This window comes from Acomys russatus, chromosome 19 (assembly GCF_903995435.1).
Source record: "Acomys russatus chromosome 19, mAcoRus1.1, whole genome shotgun sequence".
Classification (NCBI taxonomy): Eukaryota; Metazoa; Chordata; class Mammalia; order Rodentia; family Muridae; genus Acomys; species Acomys russatus.
The window spans coordinates 38,306,157-38,324,475 of record NC_067155.1 but is presented as its reverse complement, the minus strand read 5'-3'; the positions used below and the strand labels follow the sequence as shown (position 1 = coordinate 38,324,475).

Below are 18,319 nucleotides of genomic sequence, written 5' to 3'. Positions count from 1 at the left end.
TCCACACTCAACACAGTTTATTTTTCACTCTGGGAAAACCAATAATCTTGCTGAATTTCTCAATTACAAGTCTTAATTTCAGTGCAGAAATAAAATTTCGTCTTTACAATGTGAGGTTTGAACTTCTTGACTACTGCTGTTCTCTTTCACCCTTGGTAAATCATTGAGTAGATGAGTCCTTGTGATCCACTCCTACATAAAGGAGCCTGGGTTCAACCACCACACATAATTTTCTAGGAACATGAGTGTTTCTGAAAAACATTTCTTTCTCTATATAGCACAATAATTTAAAAGCATCAGAACATGTGCTTTCACCTACTGGACTCTACGAAGCTCTCCTGATCAGGGCTATATTTCCCAGTCCCAAGGAGGAGGTTAGGGCAGTGAAAGTTTCATGCATTTTGTTATAACAACAAATGGATGCTCCAACAAATAAATGAACTTCCCTAGGAAAGGATGGAGCAGGGAGCACATATACAGTGACAATAAGAAACAAGAAATGAGAAGTGTTACCTGGCCAAGATGTAGCTTTTCTGTTGCTCTCTGTTTCTTTCAGATTAGCATGTAATGAGTGGACAAAATATGTGGAACCTTCGATAAATCTGTGTATAATCAAAAGCTGCAGAGTTCATGGCCTTCCTGGACCATACAGAAAGCCTGTGTGGCAACCAATACAAAGCTGCTCTGCGTGTAGACATATGGTACATGTGGTGCTGAGTCTGCAGAGTAAGAAGTTCTTGGCAAAATTAAAAAAAAAAAGAGTCTTTAGTAAAAGATGCCCATCAGAGTTAACAACGGGCATGCAGTAAACCACTTTGTCATGGCATTTTTGGACAAAAAGCACTCATTTTATATGTAAAGTATATTGTTATGAAAACATGATGTATAGATTAAAGATATTCATGAAATAGTGGAATAGAAGAATAAGATATCGCAAAATGCTACCCATATATTGAAGAGTCAAGATTAACTGTGTTGGGTGGGCTCAAGTTCTGACTTTTGAGGGGCAATTATCCAACCCTGAGCTTCATGTTAACATGTTAACGTTATGTAAATGTAGCAAAATTTCTTTATCCATTCTTTGGTTGAGGGAAATCTACATTTTTTCCAGATTCATGCTATTATAAATAAAGATGCTATGAACATAGGTGAGGAAACATTCTTGTGGTATAGTGAAGCATGTTTTGGGCATATGCTGTGCGTATTTTTCCTTTATCCTATTAACCATATTTTTTTTATTTTAACCACTAATTGTTCTGAATAATTTGAAGTTTAGTTATTGGTGGTGTATCTGTTGTCTTTACTATTATTTTTCAAATTTTATTTTTATTTAAATATTTACTTAATTTTCTTCTGTCTTACCTCTAACCGCTCTTAAATTCTTCCAGTGTTGCTATCTTACAAACTACCTCGAACTGTTTTAAAAGCATAACATCTTTATTTCAAATAAGGCAGTGGAGGCGCACGCCTTTAATCCCAGCATTTGGGAGGCAGAGACAGGTAGATCTCTGTTAGTTAGAGGCCAGCCTAATCTATAAAGCCAGTCCAGGGCAGTCATGGCTACATCATGATTCAAAAAACAACAAAAGAAAGTTTTTAATTAAAATTCTAACTTGTTTCTGGCAATCAGAATTTATTTCTGACTGTTAGAAATTATGTTCACCTAACCAGAAAGTGTGTAGTTTAAATTATCCAGTGTTGGTGTTTCTATTTTTTTTTTCACAAGAACTTGCAGGCTTAACACCTCAGTTGTAGTGTCAGATTGCATAGTGTAAAGCAAAGTCTTATTTGATTATAGAACCTGATTGACAAGGGTAAAGGAAACAGGTAACTCCTGATGTGAGCACTGCCACACAAATATACCTCTGCTTTGAGCAGGGGGTGCAGAGATTTCCATATTCTAAGCACAACTAAGATATTTAGGGTTGACACAATAGCCTGAATTTCCTGTATCTTGAGTAATTTTCAAGGTGACTTTAAACTTGTGCCTCCCCAAAGGCTCTTTTAAGGCTCTAAGCTCCAATATCTTGGACTCCTGTGTGTAAAGATCTTGTTTGCATATGTCACTAACATGGCGAAAGTCATTATTGTTAGACGTCATATTGTTGGAGTTACGCAAGATTTTACAAAAAGCCTGCTGTGGCATGGCCCAGATAGAAAAGGAAGGGCTGCAGCCCCAGTACTTGGATTAATGAGACTTTACTTGACCTTCAGACACCACAAGCTTCTTCAATACACACACTCACAGACTAAATATGTACAGAAAAAAAAAACACAACATGGTTTTCAGCATCCTAAAGTTGTGACAGAATAAAATGCTCATATCACAGTACAATCTCTTCGGTGTTTTGTGGAAGTATTTTTTTATTTATTAATTTATTCTTGTTACATCTCAATGTTTATCCCATCCCTTGTATCCTCCCATTCCTCCCCCCCCCATTTTCCCCTTATTCCCCTCCCCTATGACTGTTCCTGAGGGGGATTACCTCCTCCTGTATATGCTCATAGGGTATCAAGTCTCTTCTTGGCTACCTGCTGTCCTTCCTCTGAGTGCCACCAGGCCTCCCCCTCCAGGGGACATGGTCAAATGTGAGGCACCAGAGTACGTGAGAAAGTCACGTTGAAGTATTAACAGAGCGCCATCAGTGCGTCCATGGTTGGCCTTCATGGATCACACATTTTAAACATACAGTGCCAACCCCATGTTACTCTTAAAGAAACAGAGAACACTTTCTATAGAACTTAGTTAATTTAACTCTCAGTCCTAACTTTGGTATTTGAAATTGCCTATTTCACATTAGTTCTGAGAAGTTCAGATGTAATTCGGCAAGGGTGTACCTATGAGACATAACACTATGCTCTTTGTCTTTCTGAGCCTTTCTTGCTTTGATTAATATAATTCCAGATCTATAATTTTTTTTTGTTCAAATGTCTGGATTTCATTTCCCTTGATAGCTAAATGGATTATCAGTGCTGATAATTGCTGCGTGGCTGTGTGTTTTGAGTATGTGTATGATGCAAGTATCTGTGTCTGTTGGTGTTGTCAGAAGTGCACACACCTGAAGAAGCCAAAGGCTATCGTGTTTCTCATGTATTACTCTCTTCCTTATTCCTGAAACCAGAAACTTCACTGAAGCTGGCAGCCAAGAAGCCCGGGCTATCCCTCTACATTGCCAAGGCTATCCCTCTACACTCGGCTGCTGCTGAAATAGAATGAAAGGCTTACATAAATCCACACAAAGACTTTTAAACATGTGCTGTAAGTATAAATCAGGCCCTCAGGTTTTTACAGAAAGTGCTTTTCTCCATGCCACCATCTGCTGAGCCTCCCAAAGTAAGTTTATTTGCATTTCTATGATAGCTGAGCTGAGAAGCATTTTAAAATCTATTTGTTAGCCATTTATATTATTTTTTAAATTATCTTCCAGGTTTTAGTCACACTTTTTGTTGATGATTTGGAGTGAAATTATTTGTTTATTATTTTATTTGCCAGCTTGTACATTTTGAGTGTTAAATTTTTGCTGTTTTCTTTTTTACATGTTCTATGTATTAATCCCCTGTCTGAAATAAAGGTGAAAATAATTTCTCATTATGAAGGGTGCCTGTCTTTTCACTTATTGACAGATTTGCTTGGTGTGCCAAGGATCTGCAATCCCTGACTCTGCACTGTCCATTCTTGGCATTCTCTCTCATGCTCTTAACATTATTTTAGATACCTTATGCTGGCATTTTATGTCCAAGCGTGTGTTCCCTACTGGTCACTTCTTTTTAATTATTATTTTTTTATTTTAATTTTATTCATTTATTCAGATTACAGCTCAGTTGTTATCCCATCACTTGTATCCTCCCGTTCCTCCCTCCCTCCCACTTTCACCCTATTCCCGTCCCCCAGGTCAGTGACCGAGGGGGACCTCCTCCCCCACTATATGGTCATAGCCTATCAAGTCTCTTCTTGCTGGTGCCTCATTACCTAAGCGGTGTCAGGTATGGCTTCCATTTCTTGGTGTGACGCTTAAGTTAAATCAAAGGTTGGTTACTCACCCTAGTTTTGAACTAGCATGTGTTTCAGGTTGGAAATGAGTGTGTGTGTGTGTGTGTGTGTGTGTGTGTGTGTGTGTGTGTGTGTTTGTATATTTTTATGCATTTCTCATGCCTTATCTTCATATTTATTTATTTGGTTTTTTTTTTCTTTTCCTGTTTGTTTTTTTTAAGAACAGACAGAAAGAAGTGTGGGATTTGGAAGCATAGGCAGATATGAAGAATAATGGAGAAGATGAGGGAGGAAAAACCATGATCACAACATATTGAATGAAAAAAGCAATAAAGTTTCATCATGATGAGCCAGGTCTCAAAGATAGAATCCTGCTTGTATTAAAATTATGTATGGAATTTGGCATAATTTAATGTTTCCTTTATTCTTCCAAGGCCACAGCTTATGTAGTATAAAAAGACTGATTAGTGACAGGAGACAATCTACAAGGCATACATCACAGAAAGTCTTACAAATTCACACAAATGCAAAGTCCACAAAAAGACGATTCAAATGTGTCGTTCTCTGAGAGATATTTACATTTTACGAAATCATGACAAAAGATTGTGAAGTACATACTAATAAATGTGCAATTCACACAATATATGATTTAAAAGTGAAAAAAATATAAACCAATTTATTCAAAGTCAGTAATTTTGAACAGGAAGTGTACAAATCACTCTTTAGATATAGTCAGAGATGTGAGTACAGGATCTGGAGAACTGGATATAGTAAGCAAATGACATTCTTCATAGATTTAATAGAATCTTCATGTAAGTATCTGTGAGCTGCAGTATCCAGTTGACTGATATATCATTTTGGATTATAAAATCAATATTTAAATTGCTCTTCATTCTGCTGAAGTGTGCATCTTATTATGCAAGTAATTTCAAATATTTTTGTCATGTCAAAATATTATTCAATTATTAAAATGTATTTTTCTTGAGAGTGAAAGCTCACAGGAAAAGAACACATGATGTACTTCCGTAGTATAGCATTGGCACCAGAAACATGGATACATAGGAATACATTTGGTGATTTAAAGGGAAAGTTATGAAATGCTAAGTAGGTAAGAAGATAAACAGTTCATTAATTTTCTCTTTACTACTATAGAACAAATTAATTGTTGTGGAAGTCAACTTTCTAAATTAAATAAAATAATTAGAAAATAAGAAAGTAGTTCATCAAACCATGAACCAATAAACATTTTGGTTTGGGGATGAAGTTAAACGGGATTAAAGAGGTTTACGTAACAAAGAGCACTAATCTATAACATGGACTTTTCCTCTAAAATGTGCTTTAACCCTGATGCCATGAGGTGAGTTCCTATCTGGTCCTAACAAAATAATGCGGCACTTGGGGGCAAAGATGCAGCCTAGGAGTCCTGCACTGGAAGCCAAAATAGAAAAGCCTTCCATGGCCACCATAACTTTCCCCTTGGTGGTATGGTAGACAGGCAGGAATGTGACCCACACACTGAAGAACAGCAACATGCTAAATGTCAAGAACTTAGCTTCATTGAATGTGTCAGGCAGGTTCATGGAGAGGTAAGCCATAATGTAGCTCCCAAATGCCAAGGAGCAGAGGTATCCCAGGACACAGTGGAAGGCAACAGCTGAGCCCTTGTTACAGACAAGGGTGGCGTGCCCATGTCCAGAGTAAGCATCTGAGTCTATAAAGGGAGGCGAAGAGCTCATCCAAATTCCAGAGATCCCAAGTTGAACAAGGGTGCAGATGGGAATGATGAAGTTAGGGGCCTTTGATAGCATGAGCCACCTCACCATTCTCCCTGGAACAGTGACCTTGAAGGCCAGAACAACAGTCATCGTTTTGGCCAAGACAGTGGAGAGAGCCACTGTGAACAGAACTCCAAATGTGCTCTGCTGCAGGATACAGGTGGCTGTGTTGGGTTGGCCAATGAAAAGCAAGGGATAGAGAAAACAGAGGATCAGAGTGATAAGAAGGATGCATGTGAGAGCCTGATTATTGGCCTTGAGTGTTGTGGTACTTCACAAAGACACCAAGAATACCAGCTGTGAGTACAAAGGAGCCAAGGCTCATGCAAGTGAGAGTCATTCCCAAGGGGTCTTCATAGGCTAGAAATGTCACTGATTTCTGTAGGCAGATGTTCTGCTGTGAGTTTGCATAGTGACTTTCTGGACATTTAACACAACTATCCACATCTGGTCAGGAAGGAAAGTTATTGTGAGTCTCTATTCAAGTTTGCATTATATCCCAAGCTACTTTTCTGCACCAGCTCTTTGACATGGTGCACAGTTTTCTTTCCTCAAGAAAGTTTGTGCTTAATGGGGCAAGTTCCCAAATTCTGCCTAATCAATAATCCAAAGTTGACACTATATATTGTCTTTATTGAGACCTGAAGTGAACAATTCTATTCTCATCATCTTTGTACAAAATATCTTTGATTTGATGTTACAGTCTTTGCCTATGTATGTAGTCATAATTTATAAAATTAAATTCCATAAACTAACTTGTTTATAGGACTTCTTCCTTGTGACACACTAGAAGAGTGAATTGGTCATGTAAGTTCAGTACAAGAAGGTCAGTGTGCTGTCAACTTTCTTCCTTGTAGTGTTGTTCTTAGTTATTGGCCCCAGATTTGCCTATTTCATGGTGTTTATTAGAGTCTTCAGTATGTTCATTCCCTGAAGGTATGTGCAGAATGATAATTATTAGATTCTTGGTAACTTGAAAACTCACTAAGTGCAACTGTTGAGGAACTAGTATGGAGAAAAGATCTATTTAACATATAGATGTAAATGCTTGTTTATGATATGTGCCTCCCAGGCATCCACTTCTGTTTCTAATGTATTTTCTTTCTTTCTTTTTTTTTTTCCTAAGACAACATGAATTCATTGTCACCATGACCCCAAGTATTATTTTAAAAGAATCATGGAGTACATAAAATATGTCAAATATTGTATAGAGATTTAAAAGCATAATTTTCAAGGATAAATACAGCTCATTCCCATGTTTTGAAAAGTACGATTCTCTGTTTTGAACACTTCAGAATTTGTTTATAACTTCTGAAATTGCTCTTAAACTGAAACCATATGGAGATTGAAGTTTACACTTCAGGTTTGCTACAATGTGCACATATAGCATGTGCATGAACTTACAGTGCCACCAATGTCTATAAAGCTCAAATAAACACAGTAAGTCTTTGATGGTCTGTAGAATCATTCTGAATATACACATTTTAAAACCAGTAAATTAAAAGACCTCAAAATGTAGAAATTTTCTATTTTCATGAAGTAACACTAAATTGTCTGAGTATTAAAGGAAATGATTATTTGATCCAAAATATTCAAAGTAATAAATAAAAAACCTCATTGTCCAAAAACTTTAATGCTGTGGAATTCTTTCTGATTTTTCTCTACATATTCAACATTGTGCTTGTATGTGCTTCTCATATTTACTGTTATCAATTACTTCATGCCTATTTTCTGTTCTGTAGATGCATTTTACATAGAGTTTATCTGTTATTCCCAGATTCATCTTGAAAAACAGATCTTTCCACTTCGGTGTCCTGAGATGCTCTTAGAACAGTATACATATATGCCTGATTAATCTCAACAATAACATTAATAGAAGTAATGGTGTGTCTTTTCAACTACTAATTAATAAAAATTATTCCTAATTTATCTATTCTATGTTCAGTGAATCCATTGATACATTATACAAAATACAGACATCTGTATACACTGAATTAATGAGTACTATCAGGTTCTTTAGACTTAAGTTAATCAAATAACTCAGAAGTGCTATAACTATAAAATCAATTTCACAATACATTGGTGATTATTGATTTTAAAAATTCATTTGTGCTCAATGGAAGATTCTCATGATAGGTTTGTGACATGGCTCCTTAATGTAAATTTTGTGGTCCACAACATACTTTAGGAATTTAAGATCTATGTTACAGATTGATTTCAATCTCTTGAGATACTACATAGCACGATGGTTTCTGGATGCATAAGGAGATGGGGAATACAGGTGAGAAACCTATTCATTAAGGGAATGTTGAACATTATTTATGCCAGATGGCCAAAAGAATAATTCTGGATAAATGGTAGTTTGGTACAGGGCAGCTATTATGCTTAAGTAGGAACCAGATTTTTTTTGTAAGCACCCACATAGTGAGCCAATGCCTTCTGTGACTCCACAATGGGATATGATGGCCTCTTCTACATTCCATATGCTCCAAACAAGCCCACAGATATTAGACATAAAGTGCAGGATAATCATGTTACGGTCCATAGACCCAAAGAAGTCAAGGTGTGTCCAAGGAAGGATGCTTGAATCTTACACAGAAGCATAAATAAAAGAGTCGTCTGAAGTATCTGTAGGGAGGGAACTAGGTGGGAGAGGGGATATGGATAGAAACTAACCCTGATGGGGATCTGATGTGGGGGTTATCGGGGTAGAGGAAGACCAGGAGAGAGAACAGAAGTTGGTGGAGATGAACTCTGGCATGGAGGTGGCTCCCAGGAGTCTATGGGGATGACCATAGCTGAGACTCCTAGCAGCAGGGTTAGAGAACCTAAAGTCATCACATCCCGTAGCCAGGTGAGACTTCCAGTTAAGGAAAGGGGACACCAACCCACACATAAAACCTTCAACTCAAATTTCATCTTGCCTACAAGAAGTCTAGGGATTAAAATGGAGCAAAGATTGAAGAAATGTCAAACAAATGGCCAGCCCAACTTGAGACATACCCCATAGGAGAGATCCATTCCCTGTCACTATTAATGACACTCCACTATGCTTGCAGAAAGGGGCCTAGCATAACTGTCTTCTCAGCAGATTCATCCAGCAGCTGATGGAAACAGATGCAGAGACCCACAGCCAAACAATAGGCCAAGCTCGGGGAGTTTTGTGGAAGAGTGGGAGGAAGAATAGAGGGAACTGGAGGACAAAATGACAGAACAAGAAGGGCTGTGGAGAGAGCCTAGCTGGGGCTCCTGGCCCCAACAAGGCAGGTACTCTCACATTATTGGGAGATGAAACGTGGGTCTTGCTTGCAGTGTCTAATTGCTGACCAAGAGTGACCTTGGTCCCTCCAGGCATATAGTTCTGGGAGAGGTTGGACACTGCTACAGGGTATAGAGACAGAGCTAAAAGACAGCTATACCCCCAGATGATCTGAACTACCTGGGGTGTTGACTACAAAGCCACAGGAAGGACAGGCAGCAGGGATCAACTTACACAACCAGAACGTTTGTGTGCGGACCTTATTCTAGGTCCCAAAACTGCTGATCTGAATTACAGCAGTAAAGTCCAAACAGATATCTACTCTGGCTGACTCAGCCTGGAGCCAACGGTGCAGAGGAAAATCACCAGGAGTGAAACCAGATCGCCTACCTGTTCCACGGAAATACTCCCTGATCCCCACAGGCAAGAGCACCTGACCTATAATCAGTCATCAATTAACCACTATCAACCAGCGAAGGTCACTACAAAATACCTTCCAACATCAGAGCCATCAAAATGACAAGAGGACAGCAAAAGAACGCTAACAAAAACCAAAACAGTTTGGCATCTCCGGATCCCAACATTCCCAATGAAAACAACCTAGAGAACCTAACAGCAATGGATAGTCAAGAAAATGACCTCAAGTCCTTAGTAAAGAAGATGATAATGGAAGAAACAAATAAAATCTGTAAACAAATGCAGGAGGAGGCAAACAAGAGGGCTGAAGGATTAAAAGAGTCATATAAAGAGGCACTTGAAGAATTTCAGAAAAATATAAATAACCAGATGATGGAAATCATTAAAACAGTTCAAGACATGAAGATAAAAATGGAAGCTATGATGCAGAAACACACAGAAGAAAAACGTGATCAAGAGGCATCAAAGAAGAAAGCAAGCATCTCAGAGGTGGCCTTATCTAACAGACTGCAAGAAATGGAAGAACGAATATCGGGACTTGAAGAAACAATCGCAGAACTGAAAACAACCATTCAGGGAAATGCTAAATCTGAAAAGTTCCTGACACAAAGCATTCAAGAATTAAAAGACAACATGAAAAGACGAAACTTGAGAATAATAGGGATAGAGGAGAGAGAAGGCAGCTGACTCCACAGCCCAGAAAATATCTTTAATCGAATAATGGAAGAAAATTTCCCCAATTTGAAGAAGGAGATGCATACGAGCATACAAGAGGCCTACAGACCACCAAATAGAATACACCTGAAAAGAAAATCTTCCCGCCACATAATAATAACAACACAAAATATACAGACCAAAGAAAAAATATTGAAAGCGGCAAGAGAAAAAGACCAAGTAACATATAAAGGCAAACCTATCAGAATTACTCCTGACTTCTCAGCAGAGACCATGAAAGCCAGAAGGGCCTGGACAGAGGTGCTACAAACCCTAAGAGAACACAGATACCAGGCAAAACTACTATATCCAGCAAAATTATCAATAACCATTGATGGAGAAGACAAGTTATTTCATGACAAAAACAAATTCAAACAATACCTAGCCACAAATCCAGCTTTACAGAAGTTATTAGAAGGAAAACTTCACCCCAACTGGTCAAACTACAACCAAAACTACATAGGAAATAGGTAACTATACCATTGCAAAATCACAACCCCACAAAATCTTGACTGTTCCAAATACCAAAAATGAAGGGACTTACCAATCACTGGTCATTAGTATCTCTCAACGTCAATGGTCTCAATTCTCCAGTAAAAAGACACAGACTAACAGAGTGGATGCATAAACATGACCCAACATTCTTCTGCATTCAAGAAACACATCTCAACCACAAGGACAGACATTGCCTCAGAGTAAAGGGTTGGGGAAAAATATTCCAAGCAAATGGTCACAAGAAACAAGCTGGGGTAATCATTCTAATATCTAATAAAATAGACTTTCAACCAAAATTAATCAAAAGAGATGAGGATGGACACTTCGTACTCGTCAAAGGTAAAGTCAACCAAGAAGACATCACAATTTTGAACATCTATGCTCCAAATACAAGGGCTCCCACATTTGTAAAAGAGTTATTAACAAAGCTTGCCCCACTCATCGATAACCACACATTAATAGTGGGAGACTTCAACACCCCACTTTCACTCAAGGATAGGTCTTTGATTCAAAAACTAAGCCAGGAAATAACCTCATTAACCAATGTCATGAATCAAATGGATCTAACAGATATCTACAGACCTTTCCACCCAAACGCAAAGGATTATACCTTTTTCTCAGCACCCCATGGAACGTTCTCTAAAATTGATCACATAGTTGGTCATGAAGCAAACCTCAACAGATACAAGAAGATTGAAATAATACCTTGTATCTTATCAGATCACCATGGTCCAAGGCTGGACTTCAACAACAACAGAAATAACAAAAAGCATACTAACACGTGGAAACTAAACAACTTTCTACTTAATGACACATGGGTCATGGAAGAAATAAGGGAAGAAATAAAAGACTCCCTGAAATTCAATGAAAATGATGGAACAACATACCCAAATTTGTGGGACACATTGAAAGCAGTGCTAAGAGGAAAATTCATAGCACTAAGTGCCTTTAAAAAGAAAAAGGAATCATCCCACATAAACAACTTAACAACACATCTGGAAGCTTTAGAAAAAAAAGAAGCAGAAACACCCAAGAGGAGTAGACGCCTAGAAATAATCAAACTCAGGGCTGAAATCAATAAATTAGAAACAAAGAGAACATTCCAAAGAATCAAGAAAACCAAGAGCTGGTTCTTTGAGAAAATTAACAAGGTAGACAAACTGTTAGCCAATCTAAAAGACAGAGAAACACTATCCAAATTAACAAAATCAGAAATGAAAAGGGAGACATAACAACAGACACCGAATACAAAGAATCGTAAGAACCTACTTTAAAGGCATTTATGCCACAAAATTCGAAAATTTAAGGGAAATGGACAATTTCCTCAACCGATTCCATTTGCCAAAATTGAACCAAGACCAGATAAACAAATTAAATAGCCCTATTTCGCCTATAGAAATAGAAGCAACCATTGATAGTCTCCCAACCAAAAAAAGCCCAGGGCCGGATGGTTTCAGCGCAGAATTCTACCAGTCCTTCAAAGAGGAGCTAATACCGATACTATTTAAGCTATTTCGAAAGATAGAAATGGATGGAATATTATCAAATTTCTTCTATGAGGCCACAGTCACACTGATACCTAAACCTCACAAAGACCCAATTAAAAAAAGAGAATTTCAGACCAATTTCTCTTATGAACATTGATGCAAAAATACTCAACAAAATACTTGCAAAGCGAATACAACAGCATATCAAAGACATCATTCACCATGACCAGGTAGGCTTCATTCCAGGCATGCAGGGATGGTTTAACATACAGAAATCCATCAATGTAATCCATCATATAAACAAACTGAAAGAGAAAAGCCACATGATCATCTCTTTAGATGCAGAAAAGGCATTTGGCAAAATCCAACACCCATTTATGTTTAAAGTTCTGGAGAGATCGGGAATACAAGGCACTTATCTAAACATAATAAAGGCTATATACAGCAAACCACAGCCACCGTTAAATTAAATGGAGAGATACTCAAGGAAATCCCTCTAAAATCAGGAACCAGACAAGGCTGCCCTCTGTCCCCATATCTCTTCAATATAGTTCTTGAAGTTCTAGCCAGAGCAATAAGGCATCAAAAGAAGATCAAGGGGATCCAAATGGGAAAGGAAGAAGTCAAATTATCCCTATTTGCAGATGATATGATAGTGTATATAAGTGACCCCCAAAATCCCACCAGAGAACTCCTACAGCTGATAAACACCTTCAGCAAGTTGGCAGGATACAAAATAAACTCAAAAAAGTCAGTAGCTTTCCTATATACAAATAACAAACAGGCAGAGGAAGAAATTAGGAAAACTACTCCCTTCACAATAGCCACAAACAATATAAAATATCTAGGAGTAACTCTAACCAAGCAAGTGAAGAACTTATTTGAAAAAAACTTCAAACCTCTGAAGAAAGAGATTGAAGATGACATCAGAAGATGGAGGGATTTACCTTGTTCGTGGATCAGGAGAATCAACATAGTAAAAATGGCCATCGTATCAAAAGCAATTTACAGATTCAACGCAATCCCTATCAAAATACCTACAAAATATTCTGAAGCTATTGAAAGATCAATTCTCAAATTCATATGGAGAAATAAAAAACCCAGAATAGCAAAAACGATCCTATACAATAAAAGATCCTCCGGAGGAATCTCCATACCTGATCTCAAGCTGTACTACAGAGCAACAGTAATTAAAACAGCATGGTACTGGCAAAGCAATAGGCTGGTGGATCAATGGAATCAAATTGAAGACCCAGAGATGAATCCACACACATTTGCTCACTTGATTTTTTGACAAAGAAGCCAAATCTATTCAATGGAAAAATGATAGCATCTTCAACAAATGGTGCTGGTCTAACTGGATGTCTACATGTAGAAAAATGCAATTAGACCCTTATTTGTCACCATGCATAAAACTCAAGACAAGTGGATTAAAGACCTCAACTTAAAACCAGAGACATTAATTCAGTTAGAGGAAAAAGTGGGGAAGAGCCTGGGACACATAGGCACAGGAAACAACTTCCTGAACAGTACACCAACAGCCCAGGCCTTAATGTCAACAATTAATAAATGGGACCTCATGAGGCTGAGAAGCTTCTGAAAGGCAGGAGACACTGTCAGTAGAACTAAGCAACAGCCTACAGACTGGGAAAAGATCTTCACCAACCCTTCATCTGACAAAGGTTTAATATCGAAAATATATATAAAGAACTCAAAAAATTAAACACCACAAAACCAAACAACCCAATTGAGAAATGGGGCTTGGAACTTAACAGAGAATTCTCAACAGAGGAATATCAAATGGCCGAGAAACACTTAAAGAAACGCTCGTCCTCATTAGTCATCAGAGAAATGCAAATCAAAACAACACTGAGATTCCATCTTACACCCATCAGAATGGCTAAGATCAAAAACTCAAATAACACCACATGTTGGCGAGGATGTGGAGAGAGAGGAACACTCCTTCATTGCTGGTGGGAATGCAAACTAGTACAACCACTTTGGAAAGCTATCTGGCGCTTTCTCAGAAAAATGGGAATAGGGCTTCCTAAAGACCCAGCTATCCCACTCCTTGGAATATACCCAGAAAATGCCCTACCACACAACAGGGACATATGCTCAACCATGTTCATAGGTGCTTTATACATAATAGCCAGAACATGGAAACAGCCTAAGTGTCCCTCAGTAGAAGAATGGACTAAGAAACTGTGGTACATATACACTATGGAATACTACTCAGCTATTAAAAACAAGGAATTCCCAAAATTTGTGGACAAATGGATTGATCTAGAAATTATCATAATGAGTGAGTTCACCCAGAAGCAAAAAGAGACAAACGGTATATACTCCCTTATATCAAAACACTAGTCCAAGGGATATGTCCCATGAAAAGCTTTACTTACCAAGAAAGTGGGTCAGAGGAGAGGACACCCTATTGAGACTTTAGACAAGAGTAGCATGGAAGAATGGGGAAATAGTAGGACCCACAGGGTCCTGGAAACCTACAAGAAGAACTTTATGACAGGCAGATCTGGGTCCTGGGGTCCTCCTCAAACTAAGGCACCAGCCAAGGAGAATATAGGCAGTAAGCTTCGAACCCCTACCAAGACCTAGCCGACAAACATGATATTCTCCATCATTGAGTAGAGACTGAGATCTGACTCTCACACAAACTCTGGTGCCCCTTTTCTGACCACGTCCCTTGGATGAGGAGGCCTGGCGGCACTTAGAGGAAGGATAGCAAGTTACCAAGAAGAGACTCGATATTCCAAGAGCATATATAGGGGGAGAAGGTCTCCCTCAATCACAGATATAGGGGAGGGGGGAAAGGGGAAGCAGGAGGGAGGGAAGAATGGGAGGAAACGGGAAGGGCTAACAATCTAGATGTAATATGAATAAATGGCTAAAAAAAAAAAAAAAAAAAAAAAGGAAGGGCTGTAGAATAAACCAACCCTAACCTGGTCCGTGGGGGCATTCAGAGACTGAACCACCAACCTAAAGCATGCATAGGCTGGACCTAGAATCCCTTCACAATCATTAAGGATGTGCAGCTTAGTCAACATATGTGTTCCCTCACAATGGCAGCAGGTGCTGACTCTGACTCTATTGCCTGCTTCTGGGTCCCTTTCCACTAACTGAGCTGCCTTGCTAGTCCTCAGTGGGAGAAAATGCACTTAGTACTGCCATGACTTGAAGTGCAAGAGTGGGCTGGTTCCCGTTAGGGACCTCTGTTTCTCTGACAGAACAGAGGAATGGGGAAAAGAGGGCATGAGCGAGGGGCCTAGGATCAGGCTATAAAATGATTAAATAAATAAATAAAATAAATTATTTTTACTTTTAAATCAAAAATAGAACAGAACTTATCTCTGTTGTTTCTTCACAAAACTTTTCCATGTGCTTAGATATTGCAGAACAATAGCATTTACCTGTTTCATTGGAAACCTCATTGTCTGCTGGAAGCCTGTATAAGGATATGAAAGAGGAATTTTTTGTTGTCTGCTTGCCCTCGCCTTGTTAGTAAGTCTATCCCTTCACTGGCATCAGAACCCACTTCTTAGAGATTCTAGTATATACTGAAGACCAACTGAGAGATCCAGCCTCATGGACTGAGCTACTGGATTCTGGAATTTCCATTCACAGCCAGCTATTGTGGATTTGCTGGACTGTAGCATAGAAGTCATTCTAGTAAATCCCCTTTATATAGAGTCATTCTATGAATTGTTACTCTGGACTAATACAAGTGCTCTCTTTATAAGTTGTGATAGTCATGGCAGCTTTTCACAGCAATAGCAAAATAACTAAGACAGTAAATAAGAGCTGAACAACCATATGCTAATGCGAAGGGGGGAAAAAATCTCAGAGTCCCACACCTAGACAAAGAATTTGAGGCAACTGATGGACCAGGCTGACTTCATCCTAAGATTAGAAGCCATCCTGTTACAAGCTCAAGATAACTTCATTCCTGTTTTCTGCTGGATCATTTCCGGATACATTTTGTGAAATTTCACATGTTCCTCATCCTATATCCAGGCTTTCACCCTAATAAGATGTTCTACCAAATAATTTTGAGATGTTCTGCCAAGTTCCTACAAAACAAAACATCCTTGCAAACCCCTTGGCGTTGATGTTTGGGGTACATATTAAATTTATTTTCCTTTTGTTTGTGGCTACTCCCTCAAACCCCAACTTAGGGACACAGGCCTACCAGAAACAAAAGCTATCTTAATTATATTTTTAAAAGGGGAGAGGCCTCCTTAATTTAAAAACCCAGTGGTCTTTACTCTCATTCAGTAGGATTAACACTCCTGCTGAGAGACAGAGAATTATCTTCTCCCAGGAATGAAGCCCAATTAAATGATTATCCACTACAAAGCGGTCAGTGCTGGACTCACATACGTAACAACAAAAATGAATTCAGTAACTTATCTCTCTGTATCTGTAGGTATATATGTAATTATAATAATGAAAGAAGAGGCTATCAACTTGAGTGAGGAGAAAACATAGAATTGGAGATAGCACCCAAAGGGAGGAAAGGGTAGGAGGGCAACTGATAGAGTTATAACTAAATAAAGGAAAGGGTAAGAGGGCAAGTGATAGTTATAATTAAACTAAAAATGTAATTTAAAAAAAAAGAAGACAAAACGAGAATTGTTGACCAAAAACACTTTAATTTAGATGATGTCAACTATGAACAATTGTGTAGCAGCTTTCTGCATTTTAACATGAATTGTTTATATTAGACACAACAGCAGGCTTTTCGTTGGTTAAACTTTGAAAATACATTATCAATCACCCTCTCGGGACACTGGATAGCTCCTCAGTTTCAGTCTGAATAATTTTGTAAAAATACAACGCATGGACATGATATGTAGTTGTTAATGTGACAGTTGTGTATTCTGATTTGAACCTGAAATGATCCTCCAGAGGCATGTGTCCTGGATGCTTGGTTCTCAGATTATAGCAACACTTTAGGTGATGTAAACTTCAGAAAGGCCTTTTTGTTTGCTGTTTGTTTGGGGGGAGCTGTCTTTGTTTTTTATGTATGTCGCTGCCATGTATCTTTAAATAATAAACCTAGTATTCAGCCACTTCTTTGCTGTTTTCTATCTATCTTAAGGTTAAAAAGTGCTTGCTAAGCCTTCTACCAACCATGATCTACCGGTAAGGGGTCAAGTAACTATTGACTATATGAAACTATGATTTAAAGTAAATATTTACACCCTTAAATTCGTTCTGTCAGATAGTTAGCCACAGCAATACCAAGTTAAATAATGGAGCCATGGTATTTTAATACTTTGTGTAAGTCTGAAATTACAACCAGAACTACATAAGAAGGTATGTACCCTACCTAAGTAGTCTCTCAATGTATTTGTTACACATGAGACAAGTCTTCTGTACTTGTACTGAGTGCCCCCAATTCAGATTTCTAAAGCAATATACATAATAAAAACCATACTTATTCTTTGAGATATGTGTTCAAGTCTGGCCACTAGATTTCAGTATTAACAATCAACCTATCAACTTTCATTTATGTCAACCACAAATGTCCCAGATTGGAGGCAAATTTATGTTGATTGGGAATGACCATCCTGCTTGTTTGTTCACAATTAAATACAATTTGAAATATTTTAAATTATTTATTATTTCCAATTTACACCCAAGTTATATGAGCAGAATCTTTTTTAGATTTTAGAATTTTTAACACAATCCAAACATGGGTATGTTTTATTTCAACTCTTTCATTATCTTCTTCAACTTCCCTGCCTTCCGTTTCTCTATGGTGACCAAGATACAGATATCTGTTCCAGCAAATGTTAAATGTCACATCCTGACAGATTTGGCATCCTTTCCGTGAGCTGTAAAATCAAATCTTTCATTTTCTCAATTTTTTTAAAGCATGGTGATGGATCTCATGTAACCATGTATGCACACAGCATCCAAAAAAGCTCCAGAATTTTTCACCCTTAATTTTTTAGGCCTTAAAATGTTATGGCTGGACACAGTCACACATACATGTAATCTAAGCACTCACAAGGCTAAGGTAGGAAGAGCAAGACTTTGCTATCAGCCAGGACATTTGTATCAAGATCTTATCTCCATACTGAAAAGTGATTTATTTAAAAGTCCTTCTCAATAACGCAACCTGGACTGTCTGGAATACCTCTACAATTGCTTTTCTTCT

The 18,319-nt window shown here is 38.1% G+C and overlaps 1 pseudogene; it reads right to left on the bottom strand.

Annotated features, from left to right (window-relative positions):
* Nucleotides 1–5,209: 5,209 nt before the first annotated feature.
* Nucleotides 5,210–7,549, bottom strand: LOC127203339 (vomeronasal type-2 receptor 116-like; annotated as a pseudogene).
* Between the last annotated feature and the right edge of the window lie 10,770 nt (nucleotides 7,550–18,319).